The following is a 13,826-nucleotide window of genomic DNA, read 5'->3' on the forward strand; positions in this document are numbered from 1 at the left end:
TCCCTCACCCCCACTTCATGCTCCAAAGTCAAAGGACAAATATTGTGGACTCAGAGAATAAAGAAACCTAGACCCTCTGGCAGTCCAATGAAACCGATTTGACCTCTTCTCCAAATTAAATTTCTTTTATTTATTTATTTGTTTGTTTGTTTATTTATTTTTTATTTTGCAATGCAATAGGGTTAAGTGGCTTGCCCAAGGCCACACAGCTAGGCAATTATTAAGTGTCTGAGGCCGGATTTGAACTCAGGTACTCCTGACTCCAGGCCGGTGCTCTATCCACTGAGCCACCTACCCGCCCCCCCCCAAATTAAATTTCTAAATGCATCAAATAGAATTTTACAAAGGATGTCAAAGGGCACTAATTAAATTGAAATGCCGCTGTAAAAAATTCTAAAAAAAAAAGTTCATGAGTCCCAGGTTTAAAATATCCTAATTAATATATGTTCATCCAACTAATATTTATTGATCACAGAGAAGACAAAGCTAAAAATTAAACAGTACAAGGAGCTAATTTCTATTTGAGGACACAAAAAATTGATATGTTAAAACAAAACATTCAGAAGGCATGTTGAGTCATTGGAAGTGGGATGAGAGTATTAGAAACTGAGAAAATCAGCATCAGGCTTCCTGTAGGAGGTGGCATTTATGTTAGTTATGGGAAAGAGGTGAGAAAGAATACATTCTAGATGAAGACACAGCCTGGGAAAAGACACGGAGACAAGAGATAACCAAATGAGAGGAGAGTTGGACTGGATCAGAGAGCAGGTGGAATCAACATGCAGTAAGTCTGCAGAGGTAATTTTGAGATGAAATTTAGAAGGATTTTAGAAATCAGACAATAGTTTTTATTTTATCTTAGAGGCAATAAAGGACCATTGGAACTTTCTAAACAGAGGAGTGACCAGGTCACACCCTTGCTTTGGTAATATCAATTGTGTAGAGGATAAACTGGAGAGGGGAAAGACTGGAGAAAAAGGGATAAATTAGGAGATTAGTGAAATAGTTCAGTTAAAAAGTAATAAGGGCCTGAACTAATGTACTGTGCAATTTGCCAATTGTTTTCCTACAGATTTTGGAAAGGTGAGAAAGTAGACATAAGTAGTTAGTTATTCTAGTTCTTTCAATGACTTTTTAAAGAAATAGTGACACTATTGCTGTCTGCTATTTCTTTATAATCATTCAAATATCTTTGGAATCAATTCTTAATAGCTTTAAAAATGGATTGTCTTCCAGCAAGGATTTTTTCTGCAAATACTTGGTCCAGACCAGTTGCTCGTTCCATCTTTGTCTTCATAAGATCATTGGAGTTTGAGTACCAATATGGAATTTATCTGGACTCTCCTAACATTCCCTTCTAAACAACTTGAAAATAAAATAAAAATTTAGAGCAGCATAGTCACAAAGATCAAAAGCATTTCTCTAGCCAAAAAAACTTAGGAAGCCCACAGAAAAGGTTTGCCATACAAAGATGGACAAAGGGCTGGAGTAGAGGACAAGCATCAGCAGTGAGACTTGAAGGTAGAAAGACCAAAGCAGCAATAGCTTCAGGAGCTCTCAGCCCTGATATCCCAGAACCAGAGAGTAAAGTAGAAATTGAAAGAATCTATTAATCACTTCTTGAAAGAGATCCCAAAATGAAAGCCCCCGGGGAATATTGTAGCCAAATTTCAGAACTCCCAGGTCAAGGAAAAAATATTGCAAGGAACCAGAAACAAAGAATTAAAATATCATGAAGCCACAGTCAGGATCATGAAAGATTTAGCATATTTCACATTAAAAGAGCAGAGGACTTGGATTATGATATACTGGAGGGCAAAGAAGCAAGGACTGCGACCAAGAATAACCTCTCCCACAAAACTGAGTATAATCCTTCCAGGGGGAAAATGGATATTTTATGAAAGAGAGGACTTGCAAGCATTCCTGATGAAAAGATCAGAGCTGAATAGAACATTTGACATTCAAACACAAGACTCAAGAGAATCATAAAAAGGAACACATGAAAGAATCATCATAAGGGTCTCAAAAAGTTCAACGGTTTACATTACTATATGGGAAGATGATACATGTGATTTCTGAGAACTTTATAACTATCAGGGCAGTTAGAAGGAATCTACATAGAAAGAGGGCATGAATGTGAGTTAATTATGTTATGATGATCTCCAAAAAAAAAAATATAGGGGTGAGAAAAAGGGAGGCACTGGAAGAAAGGGAAGAGGGAAGTAGAATGGAGGAAATTTTTTCACATAAAAGAAACACACAAAGTAGTACTAATCAATACTGATTTAGAGCATTTTTTCAATATGACTATAGATAAGCTTTGATTTCTTCTGAAAATCTGCTTATTCGTATCCTTTGTCTATCAATTTGGGAATAAGTCTTATTTTTATAAATTTATAAATTTTATACATAAAACTGAGTCCTTTGAGGCCTTTCTCTTAGGAAGTCCACAGAAAAGGTTTGTCATACAAGGATGGACAAAGAGCTGGAGTAGAGGGCGAGCATCAGCAGTGAGACTTGAAGGTAGCCATGACCACAGCAGCAGTAGCTTCAGGAGCTCTCAACCCTGGTAACACAGAAAGTAGTACTTTTATCGGGGCTTGGAAAACGGTGTGTGTGTGGGGGGGGGTAGTAGGCAATGCTTTAACCTTAACTTTCTTTGGAATTGGGAAAAATATACAAGCACACTCAATTGGGTATAGAAATCCATCTGATTCAATAGAGAAATGAGAGGGGAAGAGATATGAGGTATGGGGTGGAGTGATAAAAGGGATGGCATATTAAAGGGAGGTAGCAATCAGAACCTTTTGAGGAAGGACAGGAGAGAGAGAGAGAGAGAGAGAGAGGAGAGAGAGAGAGAGAGAGAGAGAGGGAGAGAGAGAGAGAGAGAGAGAGAGAGGAGAGGAGAGAGAGAGAGAGAGAAGAGAGAACAAACAAAAAATGGAGAAAAATGAACAGTAATCATAACTGTGAATGTGAATGGGGATGAACTCACCTATGAAAGGAAAGCAGATGGCAGAATGGATTACAAATCAGATTCCAATACTATGTTGTAAAGAAAAGCCACACTCTTGATGCAGAAAGATACATACAAAGAGTTAAAATGAGCAGCTATAACAGAATCTATTATGCTTCAGTTAAATTAAAAGGCAGGGGCAGCAATTACAATTTCAGGCAAAGCAACAACAAAAATAGATTTAATTAAAAGAGATGATCAGGGGAAATTGTATTTTGCTAAAAAGTACCACAGGCAATGAAATGATAAAAAAATGTTACAGCAACTTTCTCTGATAAAGGCCTCAGAGGACTCAGTTTTATGTATAAAATTTTAAATTTATAAAAATAAGACTTATTCCCAAATTGATAGTCAAAGGATACGAATAAGCAGTTTTCAGAAGAAGATATCAAAGCTTATCTATAGACGTGGAAAAAATGCTCTAAATCACCATTGATTAGAGAAAGGCAAATTAAAGAAAACCTTAAGTGCCACCTCACACCTATCAGAAATGAAAAAGTCTAGAGGGGATGTTGGAAAATAGGTACATTAATAAACTATTGGTAGATTATTGAACTGGTCCAACCATTCTGGAGAACAATTTGGAACTATGCCCAAAGGGCTGTAAAACTGTCCACATCCTTTGACCCAGCAAAGGACCTCTAGGTACATAAAAATAAAATAAAGTAAAAATAAAAAATAAAGGGGCTGCCCATCAATGGCTCATCAAGTTATGGTATATGACTTTGATGGAACACCATTGTGCTGTGAGAGATTATGTGGGGAGATAATTTCAGAAAAACATGGCAAAACCTTTTGAACTGATTTAAAGTGAATCGAGAACCTGAAGATCATTGTGCACAATAATAGCAATGTTGTAATGATGAATTGTGAACGACGCTACTTCTCTGATCAATGCAGCAATTTACAGCATTTTTTCATGACTATAGCTAGCTTTGATTTCTTCTTCTGAAGAAATGTTTGTTTATATCCTTTGACCACTCCTCAATTCCAAAAGACTCACGATGAAAAAATATCACCCATCTTTAGAGGAACTCTGAGTGCAAACTGAAGCATAATGTTTCTGTTTTATTTTGTGACATGGCAAATATAGAAGCATGTTTTGCAAGATTTCATATGTATCATTATCATATTGCTTTCTTTCTCCATGGGTGGGGGAGAGAGGGAGGGAGAGAATTTGGAACTCAAAATTTAAAAAGAAAAGAATGTTTAAAATATATAATAAAACAATTTTAAGGAGGACTGGTGTTCAAGGGTATCTTATGGATCATTTGGTCCAAAATCCTTGTTTTATGGTTGCAGAACCTGAGGGGAAGAAAAGTGAGGCAATTTTCTGCCTGGTAAGTATCAGAGCTGGAATTTGAACCCAAATCTTTGGACATCAAACTCAATATGACTTTTTTTTTTAGATTTTTTTTCAAGGCAGTGGGGTTAAGTGGCTTGCCAAAGGCCACATGGCTAGGTAATTATTAAGTGTCTGAGGTTGGATTTGAACCCAGGTACTCCTGACTCCAAGGCCAGTGTTCTATCCACTGTGCCACCTAGCTGCCCCTCAATATGCCTTTCATTACATCAAGATTCTTTTCCTATTTCTCTAATCTCTATGAGTTGGTAGGCTATGTAAATATAATACTGACTTGTGGAATACTAGGCATAAGATATTTGATATGACCCACTCATCTCCAAAAGAGACTGACCTCTATCCTCTATGGCGAGCAAAAGGAAGTCAGTGGCTGAGGGACCAAAGCCTTTTCCCTTAGGGAGGGGGGGAAAGGGGCAGGAAATTAGAACTATATCTATACATTTCACCTCAAATATTGATAGTCTCATGCTATAGTCCTTGGGGGAGAGGAGATAGAATCAACATCATTTTCCCTGATCACTCTCAAGGGAATGATATCTTTCTGTTATCAGCTTAGCTCACTTACAAATGCACAAAAAAATCATTATAAATAGCTAGTATATCTCTTGGTCAAAATAAATAGTAAAAAGAAATCGGAAAAGTTATATAGATTATAAGATACCAAAGATGCACAAGGGTAAAGGAGGTTGAGAGGGTTAGGTGAAAGAGGGAATGATCTTACCAAGGGAGACCAGTCTTCGTAGTTGGTAGGGTTTTATTGCATTGGAAGTCAAAGAATGTGATTATGAGAGGCCAAATTTCCTGTACATATAACCGTTTCCTAAAGTTCACACCTCATCTGACATCTCTTTCAAATTTTTTCTCTGAATTTTTCTTTAACAGTCTGAAGTAACTGCCTCCTCCACTGTCCCAGATACATAGGATCACAACTCAGAAGATGCTCAGTAGATTCTCAGACAGTCATGAATCACATCTCCTGTATTCATAGCACAAAAAAAAACTGCATCTTGGGGAACTGCCCAGAAAATGATGCATCTCCTTAGTTTCAGTTTGATTTCTCTTTACGGAGGGGCAAGGATTAATAAGCCAGAATCAAATACTGTAGTGTTACCGAGTCAGGTGGATCTGTCATCAATGAGGAACATTTTATTATTATTATTATATGTAATAATTTGTTATTATTATTATTATAGAAATAGTGAGCAATTTCTTCTATTTTCTTTCTCTTTTCTTCTTTTTTTTAGGTTTTTTTGCAAGGCAGTAGGGATTAAGTGGCTTGCCCAAGGCCACACAGCTAGGTAATTATTAAGTGTCTGAGGTCAGATTTAAACTCAGGTACTCCTGACTCCAGGGTTGGAGCTCTATCCACTGTGCCACTTAGCCACCCCCTCTCTCTTTTCTTCTAATGTCATCTTTAAATGGTCTAATTTAAATAGCATGCCAAACTTTCCACAAATATTTCCCTCTTCATCACTTCTTGTAATTTTCTGACTTACACAGAGGTAAAAATAGTTTCCTTGGTGTATTCCTCCTAAGTTTCTTTATGAGAGTACACATTGGGCAGTTCTCTACATCCCTGACACCTGGGACCCACTTTCCTTTCATCTCTCCTGCCCTATAGATAGAATCAATTCCATTTAATCTAATTAACAGTATGTTCCCTGGTCACTGGGGTATTTTCATGGGGGTTCTAATATAGAAGCAAAAATTATTGTGAAGATCAAAATAAAATGATGATTGTGGCAGATATGATCATAGTAAAGCATTATACATATGTAAAAATTGGTTATTCAAAACAGTCTTTTTAGTGAGATTTTGAACTTTAATAAATTCAGAAGTATAAATGCTACAAATTTATAAAAACAATTGAAAGATTATCTAAAATTTTAAATATCAATAGATTTCTTATTAAAAGTCAACATGACTTCTGTCTTGTACTAGGTGTAACAGTAGTTGATTTATTTTTTATTTTTATTTATTTTTGATCTTATGTTAGGTAATGGGGTTAAGTGACTTGCCCAAAGTCATTTAGCTAGTATGTATCAAATGTCTGGGGTCAAATTTGAACTCAGGTCCTCTTGAATTCCAGGGCTGGTGCTTTATCCATTGTGACACCTAGCTGCCCCTACTAGTTCATTTCTGAACTCAGTAAAACTTTTATCAACTGTTGTTCAATGAATGAAAGGATTACATTTTTTTATTTTAAGCTTTTTCCAATTACATGTAGAGATAATTTTCAACATTAATTTTTGTAAAAGATTTTTCTCCTTTCCCTACTCTCTTCCCAAGACAACAAAAAATCTGAAGTTATACATGCACAATCATGCTAAACATATTTCCATATTAATGACGTTGTGAAAGAAGAATCAGAACAAAAGGAAAAAACCAGGAGAAAAAATAAGAATTAAATTTAAAATATGAAAATAGTATACTTTGATCTGTATTTGGATTCCATGATGGATTGCATTTTTGAAAGGATTACATTTGTAATTCTAGCCTTAAGAACATCCAAAGACAGTTTTGATGTGATCCCAAAGGGAAAAAAAACTAATGGAGATAGATCAGGTGATTAAGGTGGATAATCTTAGAGGATCTATTCTTCCAATCCACCAATACATCTACCAAAAAGATGATGGGTTTGACAGAAAAGAAAGTAAAGCATCGTGCACATGTAAAACATGATTAGAGCTCTCCTCCCCAGGTGTTGTGCAGAAACTGTCTCACATACAATGCATAATAATGTCCCACTTTGTCAAAATTAAAATTAAAAATTGTTATTCAAAATAGACACAACCAAATAAATATAAAAGAAAATTTTAAAATGAAACATTCAAATGATGGGTTTTTTGTAGGTTTGAATTATCAAAGTTTAAAACTCACTAGGACTTTTGAGATATCCTTCTAAGGAATGAAATTCTAAGAGTGGAATTTTGAGCATAATGACAGGAAGTAGGAGTCAGGAAGATGACCTTCCACACATAACACAGCAAACAATTGGTTTCTGATTGACTAACTCACATGTGTCAGGCACTTAAACAGAAACATGGAGCTGAAAAAGACATTGGAGGTCATTTCTTCTAACAGATGAACAAACTGAGATCCAAAAGAAAACTTGTTCAAGATTCCACAACAAATTAGGAGCAGACCTCAGGCTAAGGTCTCCCAGTTCAATTCCTCTTTGATTTCTTCATTGGAAAATGACAAATCAATGCCTGGAATTGGGTTCTTGGTTTAGCCCTGGTGGGAAGGACAGAAGAGGGAAGGACGTCTGGCCAATTAAGCCAGTTTTTCAACCCCTCTGTACCTCATATAGTTATCTGTTGTGATGATCAGACAAAATGATGGCTAGGATAGATATGAAGCAAAGCCTTGTACTCATGCAAACTATGGTTAGAACTCTCCTCCCCAGAAGTTTGGTAAGGAAGTAATGAATTTTTCAAGACATAAGGAATGAGAGCTTGAGAAAGGAAGGAAATAAGCATTTAATAAGGTACTTTGCCCAGAATCCAGTTAATCTTCACCACTGCCATGGGAGGTAGATGCTGTGATTATCCCTATTTTACAATTAAGGAAGCTGAGGCAGGCAGCAGTTAAGTGACCTATCCAGGATCACACAGCTAATGTATGAAGTTGGATTTGACTGAGGAAGAGGAAAGAGAAAGAAATGTCAAGAACTTTCTAATCATTACTTCGTTTGATCTTCACAATGCTGGGGCCAGGTGCTGTTATTATACTCATTTTATAGCTGAGCAAACTGGAGCAAAGGTTAAGGAGGAAACTGAATTTGACTTAAAGCCTTCCTGACTCCAGCCCCAGACTGGGGAGGTTGTGATCCCCCCAAATCAGAGGAGGTACCCAAGTAGCCGAAATCTGGGACTCTCAAGTCCTGCTGTCATTCCATCAAAGGGCCTGCATTCTAAAGCTGGCTCCACCACTGACTGCTTAACTGCTTTTGGCCTCAGGTTCCTCCTAGGTAAAAAGGGGTTGATAATATTTTTACTGATGACCTCTCTGGACTTATCATGAGATCCCAATGAAACAGTGGAAGCGTTCTGCTTTGTGGAATTTATCATTCCTAGGAGACATCCTCTACTCCAGGGTTTCCCCTCCTGGAGATCATTATGGGGATCTTGATGTTCACTCACCTTTGGTTTCCTTCAGCCGCCACTTAAGGGGCTGCACTAGGAACAACAGCTGATCTCTGGGATAACGGAGTCTTTCAGGGATGCTATAGTCAATGAAAAACATCCTTCTGAGAAAGGGGACCCAGAGGCTTCACCAGATTGCCAAAGGGGTCTATGGTATTCCCAAAGGGTACCAACCCTCCACCTGGTCCAGACTCCCTCGAAGCAGGCGAGGAAGGATTCGAATCTGGTTCCTCTGACTCAGGATTCAATGTGTTGTTTACGGTTCCCAACGTTTCTGCAAAGAAAGCCTAATTTTACCGCCCAGCCCCCGGCCACCGCCGTGGAACGCGTCCAAGCGCTCCTCCCTCCGCCCAGGGTTCGGGCCCCACCTGCGCTCCCGAGGCGCTTGTGACAACCTGTCTCCGAGGAGAAACAGATGAATGGTCGCCTTGGCAACGACAACACAGTCCATGCATTCGGTCTCGGCCAAGTTCAGCTGCTTTGAAGGGGTGTCGGGCCGCCCTCTGTTTGCTTTTCTCTGCAGCCCCCAGATACCTGACCCTGTGCTGGGCAAGGCCAAGGACCCGGGAGCCGGTGGGTGAGTCCGGGCCTGGGAGACCACCAGCCAGCCTCTTATTTCTTACAGGAAAAAAAGAAAGAAAGAAAGAAATGGAATAACTTTTTTTTTAATTAAAAAGAAGAAACCTCCAAGCCAGGGAATAGAGCGCAGGGATGAGTTCTAGATCCGCTGTGTCTCAGCCCAGGGCTGTGGGACTCCAACAAACCGTTTGCCTTTTTTGAACTCTAGCTTCTTTCTTGTCCCCCCTCCCCAGCCCTCCCACCCTCTATGGGTCTCTAGTGAGGTTTGGAAAGGTCCTCTTCATTCTAGCACTGGCTTTGGAGTCAGAAGGATGGGAGTTCCAATCCAACCCCAGACATTTACTAGCTGTGTGATCTTGGGTAAGTCACTTAATCCTGCTTGCCTCGCCTCCAGGGCCATCTCCAGTCACCCTGATTTCTATCCGGTCACTGGATCCAGATGGCTCCAGAGGAGAAAGTGAGGCAGCCCCCCCCCCACTCAAATCCAATTCTTGTTCTTGTCGTGGCATCACCTCCCTGAGAGGTCTTCTTCAGGAATGAAGGACAAACATTGGGTGTGGGTGTGGGTGTATACATATGTGAATATATGTTTATATTATTTAGGTACTTATGCATGTATGTATATACATGCAATATGGTTATTTCCTATAGCAACTAGTGGTTTCACAAAGGAGTCAGAGCCGGGACAGGCTTACATGTAATAGAGGCTATTTGACATTGGAGTCTTGGTTTGGTTTTGGGGGTGGGGGAGGATAGAAGATTGGCCAATTAAACTGTATGTTTCCCATCGCAGACCTATCTCAGATTTTTAGAAAGCAAGGGTTTCAAAGGCAGGACTTCAAACCCCCTTTCCATCCATGGACAGTGCACAAAGCTGTGCTGACCCTGTTCTGGGCAAGGCAAGATTCTATTTGTACTATAATTATTAGCATCCGTATCTTATTTCCCTACTCTATCTTCCATGGTGTTGCTCCCCAGTCTTTTGGCACAAAGTAGAGACTGTCCTGCACGATCTCTGCCATTTCCACCTATCTCCAGTCAGATTTTCTTTCAATTGAATTCAATTCAGCCCAACTTGAGTTATTTTGATTTGAAGATAAAATTGGAAGGGGCTTTAGTTAGATAATAGGTAATAGATAATTAAGTCCAAATCTTTCATTTACAGATGAGGAAACTGAGGTTAAGTAAGTGGCCAGAGGTAAAACAGGTGGTGGCAGAGATTAGAAACTCTACTCATTGTCTCCAGCTCCAGGACACATCATTAAAGTATTCCACATCTTCCTTCTGCTAGCTAAGTGCTGGGCAAGCTCCAAAGGGAAGGACAGTGTCTTCCAAATGATCATAGATTTAGAGTGAGAGACCTTGAGAAGCCATAGACTCTAACCCTCACTTTTGACAAAGGAAACAGAGAGACACTTGGGTGATTTAATTGGAGTCATCCAGCTTAGAAAGTACCCAAAACAGGATTTAAACACATTTCTTCCTGACTCCAAGTCTAGCATTCTATGTTCTGTCTCAAGTGGCTGCCAACATTCCACCATTGCTCCCAACACAAATGGTTGCAACTAGTTATAATGGTGTGGTTAGGACTGATTGCTCTGGTGGGAAGAACACTAGACTGGACAGGAGCTCCAGCTTTGCTGTTCATTAACTAAGCCAGTCTTCTGTTCTTTGAGACTCAGTTACCTTTCCTGTAAAAAGACCAGGTTTGACCAAGTGATCTTTCAGTTCTCTTCTAGATTTGTCATCCTAATGGGTAAATAAATATTTCCATGAGGTTTTTCTTTGATTTCCCAATTGAAAATGATCCTTTTTGATTGTCATGCTTTTATGTTCTATTTTATATTGTAATTATTAACATCTGTGTTTTATTTCCCTAATAGACTGTAAACTCCTTGATGGTAAATTCCATGTCATTTATCTTTTTGTCTCTCAGTACTCATCACAGCCCCTAGTCTAGCATTGGTGAATAATAAAATGCATATTGATGCAGAGGGTGAGCTCCAGACTTGGATTCTGAAGCCTTAGATTTAGTTTTTAGACTTGTCAGGAGAAATTTGGGTTTGAATCCCAAATCCTGTATTATTAATTAGATGAATCCCTAGGCAAGTTACAGATAATACTTATACTTCTTAACTTAAGGTTTATTTAGTCAAGAAAGCATTTTATAAACCTTCAAGTCATAATAGAAATGTGATTTGGTATTTTTCCAATTCTGATAACTACTCAAGAAACCTTGAACAAATGTCTTCTTTTCCATAGTCTCAGTTTCCTCATTTACGAAATGGGGGAATGATGAAGTATATAATTTCTAAGGAGTTCTTCCTACATCTAAAGTCTATGAACCTGTAACAGTTTGCAAAGCTTTGATCCCAGCGAGTAGGTGAGGAAGGTACACCATGTCTGACATGTTTAATTAATAGGTATTTAACAAATAATGTCATAACAATGAATAATGCATAAATTATAGTTGTTTAATAGTTATGTGTTAATTAATTATAATTTAATGAGCATAATAATTTGCTCTTATAATTAATAATTAAATTATGAATAAATACAAGTATTTAATATTAATGGATTGTAAAATATTGCCATGTACACAGCAGAATATGAGAGGATTCAATATAGTACAATATATTTCCATTTCAAGAAAATCCTATATAGTGAATTGTATATTCATTGTATTCAAAGCTGTCCAGCTTTTCTTTGCTTCCTTATAGGCTTTCTTTTGTACTCCGCTGTGCATGTTTTACTTTATCCCCCCCCCAAGAAGACTACAAATAATTGTGAATACATATCGGTATTTACATACACATAGACATATAGACATACACATGCAAACATACATACACATAGATATAGACATTTATGATCATGCATATATGTAAATATAGACTCATATACTCATAGATATATGTGTAAGCTCTTTCTATGCTTGTCATCTGTTTCTCTGGAGGTGAACAGCATCTTCCTTCATGGGTCCAAGTCTTTTCATGTTTTTCTCAATCAGCTCATCATTTCCTACACCACAACAATATTCCAACCCAATCACATTCTATCTAATTGTCCATAAAAGCATCTTCCCAATTTTGGTCTTTCTTTTTATTCTTTTATTCATGTTTTATTCATACAAGAGAACTTTAATTTAAAATAATCAAAATTATTCATTTTACACTTCAACAATATTCTCACCTGATAATATGGTTTAAGGACTAAAACTACTGAATCTGTTTCCTTTGTACCTTCTTTCCCTGATCTCTTTGAAGTTTCTGACCCTTTGTTCTTCCAAATGAATTTTATATTTTTTTCTCATTAAGATAACTTTCAGCAATTTTAATGGAATGACATTACAGAAATAGATTAATTAGGTAAAAATTGTCATTTAAAATAATTATATTGGCTTTATCTTCCCATTGAACAGTAAATACTACTTTATTTCGATCTTATTTATTTGCAAATAAGTATTTTATGTTTATGTTCATAGTTCCTATGTCTGTTCTAACATATATATATTTCCTCTTTCCTATTTTTTCTCACTGTCTTTTTCATTCTTTCCTGTCTCCCCTTTCTCCTCTTCTTTACTTCTATCCACCACCTTGCCCCCTCCTATTCATTTACCTACTCACTCCTCTAAGAATTCCTCCCGTATCATCTCCCCCATCCTATATCTTTACTTTCTTGCTTCTTTCTGAATTTATAAGACTTTTATACTCTTCTAAATATATAGATATAGATATAGATATAGATATAGATATAGATATAGATATAGATATATCCATATATATCCATATAGATAGATATATATATATAGATATAGATATATATATCCATATATATATCCATATATTATATATATATATATATCCCTCTTTTTAATACATTCTCAGTGAGAGCTTCAGCATTACCTGCTATCCGGCTAGATTCTTCTGTTTCTTTTTCCTTTTGCCTCATTTGTATGAGATAATAGTCCTTTTTATCTCTCCCTACAGCATAGCTTTTTAGACTCATCTCATCATATTCAGCTCAGTGACAGGTTTTTTCTAGATGGCCCAAATAAAAATGACAATCATAAAAGAACTGATAATATTGTTATATAGGTAAAAATAAGTAATTTGACCTTATTATGTCCCTTATAATTGGTCCTTAGTTTCTTCTGATTGTTGTTATATCATGAGTTTTCCCTTAAGTTTTGTTGTTTCTTGTCACAAAGCATGAAATTCTTCAGTTTGTTAAGTGTCCAGGATTATACTTAACTTTTGATGGGTAAATTACACTCAGTTTTAACCTCAACTCTTGCTCTATGAAATATATTATTTCAAGATTGTTGGTCCTTCAATGTTGGTCCTTACACAGACCTAACTGCTAGGTCTTGTGTAATCCTTATTGTAGTTCCAAGATATTTAGATTGTTTTTTTTTCTTGTGGTTTCCTATATTTTCTTTTTAGCTTGGGAGCTTGGAAATTTGGCTATGATATTCCTATAAGTTTTCCACATGGGATCTCTTTCTGGAGATCAATGGATGTTTTTCTATTTCTGCTTTGCCTTCTTGTTCTAGAACTTCAGGGCAATTTTCTTTAATAATTTCTTGTAATATTGTATCAAGATTTTTTTCTTATCATAATTTTCAGGCAGTTCCACTTTTCTTATTTCTCTTCCATCTATTCTCCAGATCATTTGCTTTTCTGATGAGATGTTTCACAGTGTCTTCTATTTTTTCATT

General features: G+C 37.1%; 1 protein-coding gene across 2 annotated transcripts in view; it reads left to right on the forward strand.

Moving 5' to 3' along the window:
• Nucleotides 1–8,947: 8,947 nt before the first annotated feature.
• The window catches only part of CFAP100 (cilia and flagella associated protein 100), a 47,225-nt gene continuing 42,346 nt past the window's right edge, over nucleotides 8,948–13,826 (forward strand). The window contains exon 1 of one of the 2 annotated variants that reach the window (XM_074198456.1): nucleotides 8,948–9,104. The gene's annotated coding sequence lies outside the window, so the exon portion shown is untranslated. The remainder of the gene's footprint in view (nucleotides 9,105–13,826) is intronic. The other variant, XM_074198457.1, reaches the window with a different exon arrangement.

The sequence above is a fragment of the Macrotis lagotis genome, chromosome 8 (genome assembly GCF_037893015.1).
Source record: "Macrotis lagotis isolate mMagLag1 chromosome 8, bilby.v1.9.chrom.fasta, whole genome shotgun sequence".
Classification (NCBI taxonomy): Eukaryota; Metazoa; Chordata; class Mammalia; order Peramelemorphia; family Peramelidae; genus Macrotis; species Macrotis lagotis.